At 48.6% G+C, this 14,147-nt stretch overlaps 2 pseudogenes; both read right to left on the bottom strand.

Moving 5' to 3' along the window:
• Positions 1-886: 886 nt before the first annotated feature.
• Positions 887-1,038, bottom strand: LOC144676227 (U1 spliceosomal RNA; annotated as a pseudogene).
• Positions 1,039-6,381: 5,343 nt separating this feature from the next.
• Positions 6,382-6,546, bottom strand: LOC144676229 (U2 spliceosomal RNA; annotated as a pseudogene).
• Positions 6,547-14,147: the final 7,601 nt, after the last annotated feature.

Here is a 14,147-nt window from a genome sequence, read left to right as displayed (position 1 = left end):
TGAAGCTGCCTAAAATCTTGTTATAATTCAGGGATAATGCGTGTAATTTGGGCTGCGCGATCATTCTGACGGTTAAACGGGATTCCCGGTGGTCATTTTACTGAGGGTTTAGGTTTCTATCTGCCTTTCTCCAGTTTTCTTTCTGTTTATTTCTTCGCTTTGCGCTATTTAAGCCTTCAAGGAATAATCACAGGTGAATTGATGGACCCACAGCAGGGGAAGTGAGCTGCAGAAGGGGCAGGGAAAGACTTTACACATGGGGAGAGGAGGCAGGAGTTTCAGAAGGTAGGAGTCACACAGGGGGCTGATTAAGGGGGAGATTATACAGAGGAGGTGGGAGGCTGCTGTTCGTTTCGGAGGGGGGTAATTTGAATGAACACGGGGACAGGGTGCTTGTTCATGTTTGAAATAGTGAGGGGTCGCTGCTACATGTTTAAAATGGTGAATGCATATGAGTTAATAGCTGACTGATATGAGTTTGTATTTATACAGACGTCCAGAGAGATAGGGGGTGGGGCGGTGCTGGGAGTGTGGGGACTGTTGTGATGGTGGGTTGGGTGTTAGATGGGGGTTGTTTGAGAGAGATTTTTGAGTGGGCAAACGCGGGGTTAAAAATGGCGCGAGTAATTTGGCGGCCACAAAACAAACGGTCTGGCGAAAATGATGCAGAGATGGAATAATTGCCGGCTGATAATGACAGGGAGGAAAAGAATGGGGGTTGGATAATATTTGCGAGGAGGAAAGAAAAAACTAAATAACCAGTCCAGTATAGATTTTGAAGAGCACACATTGGGGGTTATATATTTCTTTTTTCAGAAAAGGTTGCTGACAGGAAATAGAAGAGAAAATGAAAGATATGATGAAATCTATTTTTTGAATTGTGAATCAGGGGAGAGCGCGAACGCAGTCCCCCACTACCACAAATTTTGCAGTCGAGTATCCCGCATTTGGGGACATCGCAGGCGTTAGCACACCCGAAGTGCAATGGGCTAGCCTCGTCCTGGGAGAACCTTTTTTTTCTTTTTTTTGCAAAAATATACTTTATTCATAAAATATCTTCAATCACATTCCAAACCATTTCAATAACAACATTACAAGGGTACAATCCAGGTTAAACTTTTACAAAATGTATCACCAGGTGCATCAGTACAAACAATATTACAATCATTTACAGCCTTTCATTTTGAGCTGTACAGCCCGAGGGGATTTAAACAGTTCCCAGTCCCTCGGTGCGCTGTGGTAGAAAGGTCTTAGACAGCGACCCTTCCCCATTGCGCCTTTGCGGCAGCTGCTCCAAGATTTAGTGCATCCCACAACACGTAGTCCTGGACTTTGGATTGTGCCAGTCCGCAACAATCGGTCGGGGACAACTCTTTGTGCTGGAAGACCAACAAGTTTCGGGCAGACCAAAGCGCCTCTTTCATCGAGTTGATGATCCTCCAGCTGCAGTCGATGTTTGTCTCGGTGTGTGTCCCTGGGAACAGCCCGTAGAGCACAGAGTCCTGTGTCACAGAACTGCTCGGGATGAACCTCAACAGCAACCACTGCATCTCTCTCCAGACTTTCTTTGCAAAGGCACAATCCACAAGGAGGTGAACAACGGTCTCTTCCCCACCACAGCCACCTCGAGGGCAACGTGCAGAGGGGGTGAGACTCCTGACGTGTAGGAAGGATCTGACGGGGAGGGCCTTTCTCACCACCAGCCAAGCTACGTCTTGGTGCTTGTTGGAAAGTTCTGGCGATGAGGCATTCTGCCAAATGACTTTGACAGTCTGCTCGGGGAACCATCCCACAGGGTCCACCCTCTCCTTTTCCCTCAGGGCCTCTAGGACGTTACGTGCTGACCACTGCCTGATGGACTTGTGGTCAAAGGTGTTTTTCTGCATAAATTTTTCCACGAGGGACAGGTGGTAGGGCACGGTCCAACTACTTGGAGCGTTCAGCGGCAGCGTGGCCAGACCCATCCTTCGCAACACCGGGGACAGGTAGAACCTCAGCACGTAGTGACACTTGGTGTTTGCGTACTGAGAGTCTATGCACCGCTTGACGCAGCCACACACAAAGGTGGCCATCAGTATGAGGGCGATGTTGGGCACGGTTTTTCCCCCTTTATCTAGAGGCTTGTACATCGCGTCTCTGCGGACACGATCCATTTTTGACCTCCAGATAAAGCGGAAGATGGCTCGTGTGATCACCACCACGCAGGAGTGTGGAATGGGCCAGACCTGCGCCACGTACAGCAACAGCGAGAGTGCCTCACACCTGATGACCAGGTTCTTACCCGCAATGGAGAGGGAGCGTCGCTCCCACATGCCCAGTTTCCTCTTCACCATAGACACTCGCTCCTTCCAGTTTCTAACGCATGCCCCGGTCCCTCCGAACCATATCCCCAGCACCTTCAGGCCGTCAGCCCTGACAGTGAAGGGGACAAATGATCGGTCAGCCCACTTCCCAAAGAACATGGCCTCGCTCTTCCCACGATTTACCTTGGCTCCCGAGGCCAGTTCGAACTGGTCGCAGACGTGCATCAGTCTGCGCACCGACAGCAGATCCGAGCAGAAGACGGCAACGTCGTCCATGTACAGGGAGGCTTTTACCTGAGTGCCTCCACTGCCTGGGATCGTCACTCCTCTTATGCCCGGATCCTTCCTGATGGACTCGGCAAAGGGTTCTATGCAGCACACAAAAAGGACAGGCGAGAGAGGGCAGCCCTGCCTGACTCCAGATTTAATCGGAAAGCTATCTGTTTCCCACCCATTGATTGAGACTGCGCTACTGATGTTAGTGTAGAGCAGTTGGATCCAATTTCGAATTCCCTCCCCAAAGCCCATTTTGGAGAGCACATCCCCCATGTAGGTGTGCGATATTCTGTCAAAGGCCTTCTCCTGATCCAAGCTGATGAGGCAGGTATCCACACCCCTGTCCTGTACATAGGCAATCGTATCCCTGAGCAGCGCCAGGCTGTCAGAGATCTTCCTGCCTGGCACAGAGCAGGTCTGGTCAGGGTGAATCACCAATTCCAGAGCGGATTTGACCCGGTTGGCGATGACCTTGGACAGAATCTTATAGTCCACATTCAACAGTGAAATGGGTCGCCAATTTCTAATTTCCTCCCTTTCCCCCTTGTGCTTGTAGATGAGGGTGATGATGCCTTTCCTCATGGATTCTGACATGCTGCCGGCCAGGAGCATACTCTCGTACACTTCTAGCAGGTCTGGGCCGATCAAGTCCCACAGAGCCGAATACAACTCCGCCGGCAGGCCGTCGCTTCCGGGGGTTTTACTCTTCTCGAAGGACTCGAGGGCCTTAGTCAGTTCGTCAGGAGTTAGCGGTTTGTCTAGGCTCTCCCGCGTACTGTGGTCTAGGACCTCCGTGATAGAGGACAGGAAGGACTGGGAGGCCGTGCTGTCCGTGGGCTTCACGTCATACAGTCCGGCATAAAAGGATTTGCTGATCCTCAGAATGTCGGACCGTGATGACTTTACTGAGCCGTCTTCTTCCTTCAGGCTGCTGATCACAGAGCGCTCTCTGTGTACCTTTTGGAAGAAGAAACGTGAGCACGTCTCATCCTGCTCCACGGAGCGGACTCTGGAACGGAAGATGATCTTGGAGGCCTCCGAGGCAAAGTGCGAGGCTTGCTGGCCCTTCACCTCTTGGAGCTCCTCCTTGACATCCACCCCCATCGACTGCAGCCGGAGCAGATTCTGCATCTTTTCCTGGAGTCGGGACATTTCCCTCTGTTCCTTTCTAGCTTTCTGGGTGCCTTTGCGGATGAAAAACCTCTTGATGCTTCCCTTGATCACTTCCCACCAGTGTGTCAGGGACTCAAAGAGGGGTTTCACGGTTCTCCAACCTTTGTAATCCCTCTTGAGCTCCTCAATGTTCTCTGGGGTCAGCAGTTGCACATTTAGCTTCCATGCCCCCCTGCCCACCCTCAGGTCTTCCTCCAAGTGGCAGTCCGCCAGTAGGAGGCAGTGGTCAGAGAAGAACACCGGCTTGACCTCGGTGGATCTGACTGTGAATGCACGGGACACAAACAGGAAGTCTATCCTGGAACGAATGGACCCGTCTGGCCGCGACCAGGTGTATCTACGCTGCGCTCCGTCTGCAGGGTTGCTGAAGACGTCGTGCAGCTTGGCATCCTTAACTGTTTCCATCAGGGATCTGGACGTAGCGTCCAATCTGCTTCCGGCCCTGCCGGATCGTCCAGCCGCATCGATGATGCAGTTGAAGTCCCCGCCCAGAATGACCGGCCTGGAGGTCGCCAGCAGCAGTGGGAGCTGCTGAAAAACCTCCAGCCGCTCAGCCCCTTGTGCCGGGCCGTACACGTTAATTAACCGGAGTGGAGCGTTCTTGTACATTACGTCTGCTACCAGGAGTCGCCCGCCCACCACCTCCTTGACCTCGGAGACGGTGAAGTTGCCTCCCCGCAGCAGAATACCCAGGCCGGAGGAACGAAAGTCGTTTCCGCCCGACCAGATCGATGGCCCGTGGGACCACCATCGTGACCATTGCCTGTAGGAGCTGAGGTGCGGTATCGCACACTCCTGCAGAAACAACAGGTCAGCTTTGACCTTGGCTAGGTAGTCCAAGGTCGCAACACATCGCGTAGTAGATTTAATGCTACGCACATTTATGGATACAATCTTTAAACCCATATTAAAGCATTTATTCTCCTACCAAACCCACTGTCTCTGAGAGTCCCAGACCTTTAGTCTGCTCCTTCATACCCGTAGTGAGCTCAAATTCCTTCACTTTGGATGGGCTGAGGTAGATCTCCTTGGCCGTGTTCTGCTCCAGTGGCATCTGGAGGTTCACGTAGTGAGCGGGTTTTGAGATGACCTTTGCTGGAGAAGCTTCTCCAAAACTCACCCCCTCTGGGGGGTTGCTGTTCCCGGCTTCCTGGAGCTGGGATGCGATGATTGCCTCACTGCTCCCAGATTCCAGGGGCTGTGGTGCACTGGCCTCCTCAGGTTGCAGGCAAAGTTGGGGTGCGCTGGTCTCCTTGTTGTCTCCAATTTTCTGGAGCTCGGGTGTCTCGTCCTCCAACGCCCTGGAGCTTTGCCGCCTCTTCTGTCGGTGCCGCTCTGGCACTTCATCATCCGAAGAGCTGCTGCCCTTGTCATCCGTGTCGGATGGGAGACGCCTCTTGCCGCTTCTCTGGGAAACGCCTTTGCTTCTTCTTCGCTCCCTCTTACTTTTCTTGTTCTTCACCGTCCGCCACTCCCCCTGCTGCTTTTCCACTGCTGCCTCCTCCTCCATTGATTCGCTGTCCTGAGGACTGGGAGGTTCAGGGGGTAGTGCTGTTGGTTGGCTCTCTGTTGCCTCAATCTCTTTCTCCACCTTGTCTCTCTCTGTGTCCTCCTTTGTCCCGTTGAGCTCCCTGGGGGCCTTGGTGGTTGGAGTGACACGGAACGTTTCTTCTGCTTCCCCCTGGTCGGCTTTGGCTGCCTGTGCGTAAGTACGGCAGCGTTTGGGGCATTTCCTGTAGAGGTGACTTGCCTCGCCACACAGGTTGCAGCACTTGGCCTGTTTGCAGTCTTTTGTCTGGTGCCCTTCCTGTTTGCAGATCTTGCAGAGGGAGGCGCTGCAGTTGGCCGCCACATGACCAGCCTTGCCGCATGAGCGACAATGCTTGGGTTGCCCAGCGTAGACCAGGTAGCCACGGTTTCCCCCGATAGCGAAACTGGAGGGAGGGTGGAAAATGGCTCCCTTACCATCGGTCTTTAGCGTGACCTTAAACAGGCGTTTGCCTGTCCAGATCCCCAAGTCGTCTCGAATCTCGGTGCCGCTCCCCACCTTATCGAAGTACCTGGTGAGGAAGGTGACCATGTCGGCGACAGGGACGAAGGGGTTGTACACATGCACCATCACCTCACGTTCCCGTTGCAACGGCAGAGAAAAGTGCGGCTCCGCCGTCAGGATCTTCATCTCCGGCAGGTCTCTCTTCTCCTCGAACACCCTCAGGAGCCGGACGCAGTCTGCCACCCGCTTGAACGTCACGTCAAAATAACCGCCTTTGCGGGAGTCGTGCAGGGTGAAGATCTCCGTAGCTTGGAAGTCGCACGCCTTCAACAGGATCCTCCTGGTGATGAAGCCCCGATCCATAGGTGATCCTCCTTCGCTGTGGTTCACCGTGACTCGGACGGTGATAGGTAGCCCACGGTATGGATTTGGATTGCGATTGGTTTTCGGCCTTCCATCCCGACCTTGCCTTGGCAGGACCATGGTGTCGCCCCTGCAACACTTGATGTTAGCCAAAAGGCCGAGAAGCGATGAGAAAGAAAGAAAGTTGTGTTTTGAAAGATGTGCATGTTGAAAAGTAAAGAAAGCAGATGTTTGTAAGAAAACTATTTTTAGCATTGAAAATCCCCTGGAAAGGGGTGGTGCACCATTCCCAGAGATACTGCAATACCGGGTCGATGCGTGGAGTGGACGGAGCAAGCCCCTATTCCATCTCCCTGCTCCAAAAATCAATTTAATATATGGTCCCCAGATAAGGGACGTATCAGATATTATACTGATTTTTTTTTTTTGTAAAAATATACTTTATTCATAAAATATCTTCAATCACATTCCAAACCATTTCAAAAACAACATTACAAGGGTACAATCCAGGTTAAACTTTTACAAAATGTATCACCAGGTGCGTCAGTACAAACAATATTACAATCATTTACAGCCTTTCATTTTGATCTGTACAGCCCGAGGGGCTCTAAACAGTTCCCAGTCTCTCGGTGCGCTGTGGCAGAAAGGTCTTAGACAGCGACCCTTCCCCATTGCGCCTTTGCGGCAGCTGCCCCAAGCTTTAGTGCGTCCCTCAGCACGTAGTCCTGGACTTTGGATTGTGCCAGTCCGCAACAATCGGTCGGGGACAACTCTTTGTGCTGGAAGACCAACAAGTTTCGGGCAGACCAAAGCGCCTCTTTCACCGAGTTGATGATCCTCGAGCTGCAGTTGATGTTTGTCTCGGTGTGTGTCCCTGGGAACAGCCCGTAGAGCACAGAGTCCTGTGTCACAGAACTGCTCGGGATGAACCTCGACAGCAACCACTGCATCTCTCTCCAGACTTTCTTTGCAAAGGCACAATCCACAAGGAGGTGGACAACGGTCTCTTCCCCACCACAGCCACCTCGAAGGCAACGTGCAGAGGGGGTGAGCTTCCTGGCGTGTAGGAAGGATCTGACGGGGAGGGCCTTTCTCACCACCAGCCAAGCTACGTCTTGGTGCTTGTTGGAAAGTTCTGGCGATGAGGCATTCTGCCAAATGACTTTGACAGTCTGCTCGGGGAACCATCCCACAGGGTCCACCCTCTCCTTATCCCTCAGGGCCTCTAGGACGTTACGTGCTGACCACTGCCTGATGGACTTGTGGTCAAAGGTGTTTTTCTGCATAAATTTTTCCACCAGGGACAGGTGGTACGGCACGGTCCAACTACTTGGAGCGTTCCGCGGCAGCGTGGCCAGACCCATCCTTCGCAACACCGGGGACAGGTAGAACCTCAGCACGTAGTGACACTTGGTGTTTGCGTACTGAGGGTCTACGCACCGCTTGATGCAGCCGCACACAAAGGTGGCCATCAGTATGAGGGCGATGTTGGGCACGTTTTTTCCCCCTTTATCTAGAGGCTTGTACATCGCGTCCCTGCGGACACGATCCATTTTCGACCTCCAGATAAAGCGGAAGATGGCTCGAGTGATCGCCGTCGCGCAGGAGTCTGGAATGGGCCAGACCTGCGCCACGTACAGCAACAGCGAGAGTACCTCACACCTGATGACCAGGTTCTTACCCGCAATGGAGAGGGAGCGTCGCTCCCACATGCCCAGTTTCCTCTTCACCATAGCCACTCGCTCCTTCCAGTTTCTAACGCATGCCCCGGTCCCTCCGAACCATATCCCCAGCACCTTCAGGCCGTCAGCCCTGACAGTGAAGGGGACAAAGGATCGGTCAGCCCAGTTCCCAAAGAACATGGCCTCGCTCTTCCCACGATTTACCTTGGCTCCCGAGGCCAGTTCGAACTGGTCGCAGATGTGCATCAGTCTGCGCACCGACAGCGGATCCGAGCAGAAGACGGCGACGTCGTCCATGTACAGGGAGGCTTTTACCTGAGTGCCTCCACTGCCTGGGATCGTCACTCCTCTTATGCCCGGATCCTTCCTGATGGACTCGGCAAAGGGTTCTATGCAACACACGAAAAGGACAGGCGAGAGAGGACAGCCCTGCCTGACTCCAGATTTAATCGGAAAGCTATCTGTTTCCCACCCATTGATTGATACTGCGCTACTGATGTTAGTGTAGAGCAGTTGGATCCAATTTCGAATTCCCTCCCCAAAGCCCATTTTGGAGAGCACATCCCCCATGTAGGTGTGCGATATTCTGTCAAAGGCCTTCTCCTGATCCAAGCTGATGAGGCAGGTGTCCACACCCGTCATGCACATGATGGGGAGGGCCTTTGTCACTATCAGCCAAGCTACATCCTAATGCTAATTTGAAAGTTTTGGTGATGAGGCATTCTTCCAAATTACTTTGACAGTCAGCTCAGGAAACCACCCGACAGCATTCACTATCTCCTTTTCCCGCAGGACCACATTACAATATGTGCAGCCCACTGCCTGATGGACTTGTGGTCAACAGGTTTTTCTGCATAAACTGTTCCACAAGGGATAGGTGATACAGCAGGTTCCAACTGAATGGAGCGTTCTCTGGTAACATAGCCATATCCATTCTTCCCAACACCGGGAAGAGGTAGAATCTCAGCACGGAGTGACACTTGGGCCTGGATTCTTGGGCCTGAGCATTGGGGCGTCTTAGGTCACTGTGCTAATGACATCATTGCTGCATCACTACCCAGCAGCCAAACTCAATGTACATTGCTCAACATGGGCTGCTGTGTTTAACCGACTTCAGTTTCAGGAAAATGTAACAGGAGCACATTTCACTCTGTGCTATTGGACAGTGGTTTAATAGTTGGAAAAGATCAGTGGTGCTCACCAGGGTTCACACCTGAAGAATTGTCAACCTTTGTGTTGCTGCACAGCACAATCAGATAAAGCATTTCTTACCTTCCGTCACTTCCTGTTCCTTCAGCTGTAGCCTAACCAGTGTATCATAACGGTTTGGCATAACTTCCTTCCCTTTGGACTCCACGCCTCAATTTATAAAGCCGAGGATCCTTATTTGTGTTTACATGAATTCTTGCTGCAACAAACGGAGCTTTGGCGAGATCATACCCAGAGTATTGTGTACCATTGTTTTGGTCTCCTCACCAAATGAAGGATATATTTTCCATAGTAGGGATGCAACAATGGTTCAGTAAAGATTGAATGGAGTGGCCAATATTTTCTGGAGTTTAGAAGAATGAGCCGTGGTCTTGGGTTCACTAAGGCTGTGCTGAGGAAAGTGGAGGGAAGGAGAGTACAGCACAAAGGATAGGAAGGCTGGCACAGGCAAAAGAAACTGCAGCCAACAGGGTGAAGCGGGGTACAGGTGCTGTCACCCTATTTTCTAACGTGGACAACTGCCTTAGTGTGGTTGTGCCTGCAGTTGCACAGAAATCCAACAGGGGGCAGTGTCTGGCCTAGCTGCACAGGAGAAAAATTGCAAGGCCCTGAGCTGAACTTCAGCGCAAATACCCACATGTAAATGGCACATTGAAGGTGAGAAAAGCAACTCTTAATGAGGAGCAGTTTCAGAAGAAATGTAAAGCATGGTCAGGCAGCTGTAAAAACATTGTTCTGTTGACTGTTACATCTGCTCATCGTAAACAGGGGAGTTGCACCATTCTGCTATACCCTGCAAGACCAGGTTAAAGCATGTAGTGGACATCGGCATGTTTTAAAAGTTTTTGTCGCATCAGAATTGTTTAATTTAATAAGAAACTTACTGATGTGTCCCAATGAAACAATTAAGTGGTTCAGTATAATTTTTTTTCTGCCATTTTAAATCAGCTTACTCAGGGACAACTGGTCACCCAGATTACAAATTCTCATTTTATTACAATAAACCAGTTTCAGATATATCACTGAAACATTATCTGTCACCTACCATTCAAATGCATCAAGGAATACAGAGAAAATAAAGTTACTTTTTATTATTCTGCCTTGTTGCGTTGGTTCAGGGAGATTTTGCATTCATGATTTTCCAAATGAATTGGTGGCCAGAAGCCTAACCTAACCTGCACAATTTCAAGTGTTCTTCCCGTGCAATTTCCCGATTGTACCCAAAGTGAAATTATCTCAGCTCGTTTCTGTGATGTAAACTGCTGCATTGTTGAGTGAGATGGAAACAATGGAAAGAAGCATTGAAGAAATTAAAGACATTAGCAAAACAAAGAACATGTGGATAGGTCAGACATGCAAGGAAGTGAGAAGTGAGACACATTGAAAACAAAGACACCCTGCAGATCAGGTCTGACATTCAAACGGAAAATTGCAGACAACTCATGATTTGATCAGAGAGTAAATGCAAAATACTGCTGATGGATGCTGGATGCAGATAGAAATCTGAAACAAGAACAAAAAATGCTGGAAAAGCTCAGCAGGTCCAGCAGCATCTGTGGAGAGAGAAACACAGCTAACATTTCGAGTCCCTTTGACCCTTTGTTTGGAGAGTACTGTGTTCTGACAAAGAGCCTCATCCCAACAGCTACACAGCTCCCCACACCCCAATAAAAAGCCTGTTTCCAGATTGTGTGTGAAAAGCTTGTGGAGCTGGGCTGCCCACTGCTCATAGATTTAAAGAGATAGTCCATTAAAATAACCAAAAGTAATTTGACTTCCATTAGTAGACCTCTAAACTGCTGTTTTTCTGTGGGAAGAGGGTTGTGTGAGATCTAGTATCACCCCAGAGAATTGAGCAGATATTCCAGCTAACATCATAACTGGATGCAAAATATTCCATGGCACTATTCAAGAAAGAGTGGCCGAATTCTCCCTGGTCTCCTGGCCAATATTTCTCCTTCAACCAACATTACTGAAAACATTATTTGTCATGATGTCATTTCTGTATGTGGGACTTTGCTGTGAGTAAATTAACTGACACATTTCCAGCATCACAACAGATATCAGCACTTCAAAAATATTTAATTGATTGAAGTATTTTGCACCATCCAGTAGCGAGCAGGAATAGAAATGATTGCCTCTTGGTTGAGAAACACAGCAGAAACTGAACCATTAGAATGAAAAACATAAAAGTTCCCACAAGGAAAACCAATCAGATAATGTCACAGAATTGTTAGGGTTCAGAAGGAGACCATTTGGCCCATCATATTTACACCAGCTCTCCGAATGAGCATTATGACTTAGCACCATTCTCCTCCCTTTTCCCCTTACCCTTGCACATTGTTTCTATTCAAATAATCATCTAGTGATAATCCTCTTGAATGCCTCGATTGAACCTGCCTCCACCACACTTCCAGGCAGTGCATTCCATACTCGAACCACTCGCTGTGTGAAAAAGATTTTTCTCACATCACGTTTGCTTCTTTTGTAAATCACTTTAAACCTGTGCTCTCTCGGTCTCGATCCTTTTCAGAGCGGGAACAGATTCTTCCTATCTACTCTATCCAGCCCCCTCATGATTTTGAACACCTCTATCAAATCTCCTCTTAGCCTTCTCTTCTCCAAGGAGAACAGTCCCAACGTTTCCAATCTATCTTCGTAACTGAAGTTTCTTACCCCGGAGACATATTTGTAAACCTCTTCTGCACTCTCTCCAATGTGTTCACATCCGTTCTATAGTGTGGTGCCCAGAGCTGGACACAATACTCCAGCTGAGGGCTAAATAGCATCTTATATGAGCTCAGCATAACCTCTCCACTCTTGTACTCTATGCTCCTCTTAATAAAGCCCAGGATACTGCATGCTTTACTAACTGCTCGCACCACTGTCCTGCCACCTTCAATGACCTATGCACATAAACACCCCGATCCCTCTGCTCCGCCACGTCCTTAAGAATTGTACCCCTTATTTTATATTGTCTCTCCATGTTCTTTGTACCAAAGTGCATCCCCTCACACTTCTCCGCATTGAGCTTCATCTGCCACCTATCTGCCCACTCTACCAACTTGTCTATGTTCTTTTGAAGTTCTATACTGTCCTCCTCACAGTTTACAATGCTCTGTAATAGATCAGTGCTCTGTACTCTTTTTGTAGTGGCTGCTAAAGGAGAAACATTTGACTCTTTATATCTGAGTAAATTCCAAGTAGAACCTGAAATGCTGCAGTTTTGTCCACTCCCAACCTAGCCTGTACCTGCTGGCACAAATCTTGTATTCAGCTCCTGCTGATCTGAGGTACAGATAAAGGCCTGGAGTGAGAGCAGCCACTGCTGGGAAAATCCTTTGAGCTGGAGCTGGTCAAGCTGCTGTGCACATCCTGTTAAAGAAACATCACCAAAATGCAAAGACCTTTCACAGGAACAAGGATGGTTTGAGGCTTTTCCATACACAGTACACATGAAGGCTACAAAAGGTGTAGTCAGCTAGTCCTTAACATGCAGGTCTAATAATGACACTGGAACCAATTTTTAATGAGTGAGGTAGTTCCAGAATGGAAAGTCTTTAAACTCTACAAGGTTCAGCTGCAGGACCGCAGTGATGCTCGTTATTACTTTATTATTTCAAGTGAAAATTTCAAATCAATAGAACTGATCTTTTTGTGCTCAGTCCCAACCATCACCTTCTCCATAAAACACGACCACATCCCACCTCAGCCGCTCTAGAAGAAATACTTCCATATAAATAGTTGCATTTGTGGGTTGACGTGTATTAGATCCCCTGCTTTTTGAGGTATATCTAATAATTTGGATGTAAATGTAGGGGGAATGATCAAGAAGTTTGAAGATTAGTAGAAGCAGAAACACTCATTTAAAAGCGTGTCTGGATATGCACCTTAAAATGCCGGAACCTGCAGGGTTACAGACTAAATGCTGGAAAGTGGGATTAGGCTGGGTGGCTCGTTTTTCAGCCCGAGCAGACACAATGGGCCAAGTGGCCGCTTTGTGCCATAAACTTTCTATGATTCTATTCTGTGTGGAGATGATAATATCCAGCTGCAGATCACTGCTGGCTGGATGACAGGAAACATTGAAAGTGTTTGCTTGGGTTAGACATGCCGTGTCTTTCAATGTACAGTAATCCCTCTGCACTAATTGCTCTCTGGGCTGAAAGCTCTTACTTTACCACTGACAGTGAAAAAGGAGGATGGAAAGGGAAAGTGTTGGGTACCGGTTTATACTCTTGGCTGTCTTTTACTATTAAATCATTCCAAGATATCAGGGCCTATTATAACTCCACCGTTTAATTGCCACCTGTCAATCTAAGACCACGAGTTTTTATACTGACAAAGAGCTTCTCAAAATGCTTTGTTCACTCCCACAATCCTATATTTTGGAGAGGTTCGATCATATTCTTTGCAATGTTTACGTATCGAATAATATAGCAACCTATGAGTATGAAAATGGGCTTATGGAAAAATTTATCTGGAATCTACTGGATTGGCTTTCATCTAGGGTGAAACTAAAAATCAATTCCAACAGCAGTTTAAGAGCTGTTTACTGTAAGGGTGAAACCCTTTTGCATTACTATCAAGTATTGGTACTTGGGATTGAACACATTCACGTCATTAGTTAATGTAAATTGCAAAATATGAAATCATTCATATGTCAAGAGAACCTGAAACTTTTCTAGGAGATCCCCTCCTGCCTCAGTTGGTAATGGTTTGATTGTTTGATCAGTGCTCAGCTAGCCTGAAACCAGTATTAGTGCAGCAGGAAGGATGCTGCAGAGAAACAGAGCAGAAATATACAGCCAACATACCTGTCAGTTTTCAGCACCAGTTTAAAGTTACTGCATTAGAAGTGCTCCAATGAATTAAGAAAGTCACAACAGTATTGTTTTCAGAGATGAATTCAAATAACTCTTGCGTTAATTCAGTGTTGCCTGTTATTTTGGACCCTCCCAATCCCGATATCTTCGTGCTGTAATTGCTCCTGTTAAAATATTACTGCACTGCTGTTAACCCAGCATCTTCCCAGCTGTGTTTCTCTCGCAGCCGGTCATGTGACAGTCCGGACACTACAGCACCTGCATTGTGGTTTGAACCATCGTGCAATTTCCTTTAATGATCCTTTTCTTGAAAGTTTTGGAG

This window comes from Cetorhinus maximus, unplaced genomic scaffold, assembly GCF_964194155.1.
Source record: "Cetorhinus maximus unplaced genomic scaffold, sCetMax3.hap1.1 HAP1_SCAFFOLD_1445, whole genome shotgun sequence".
Taxonomy (NCBI): Eukaryota; Metazoa; Chordata; class Chondrichthyes; order Lamniformes; family Cetorhinidae; genus Cetorhinus; species Cetorhinus maximus.
This window is presented reverse-complemented; position numbering and strand designations above follow the sequence as displayed.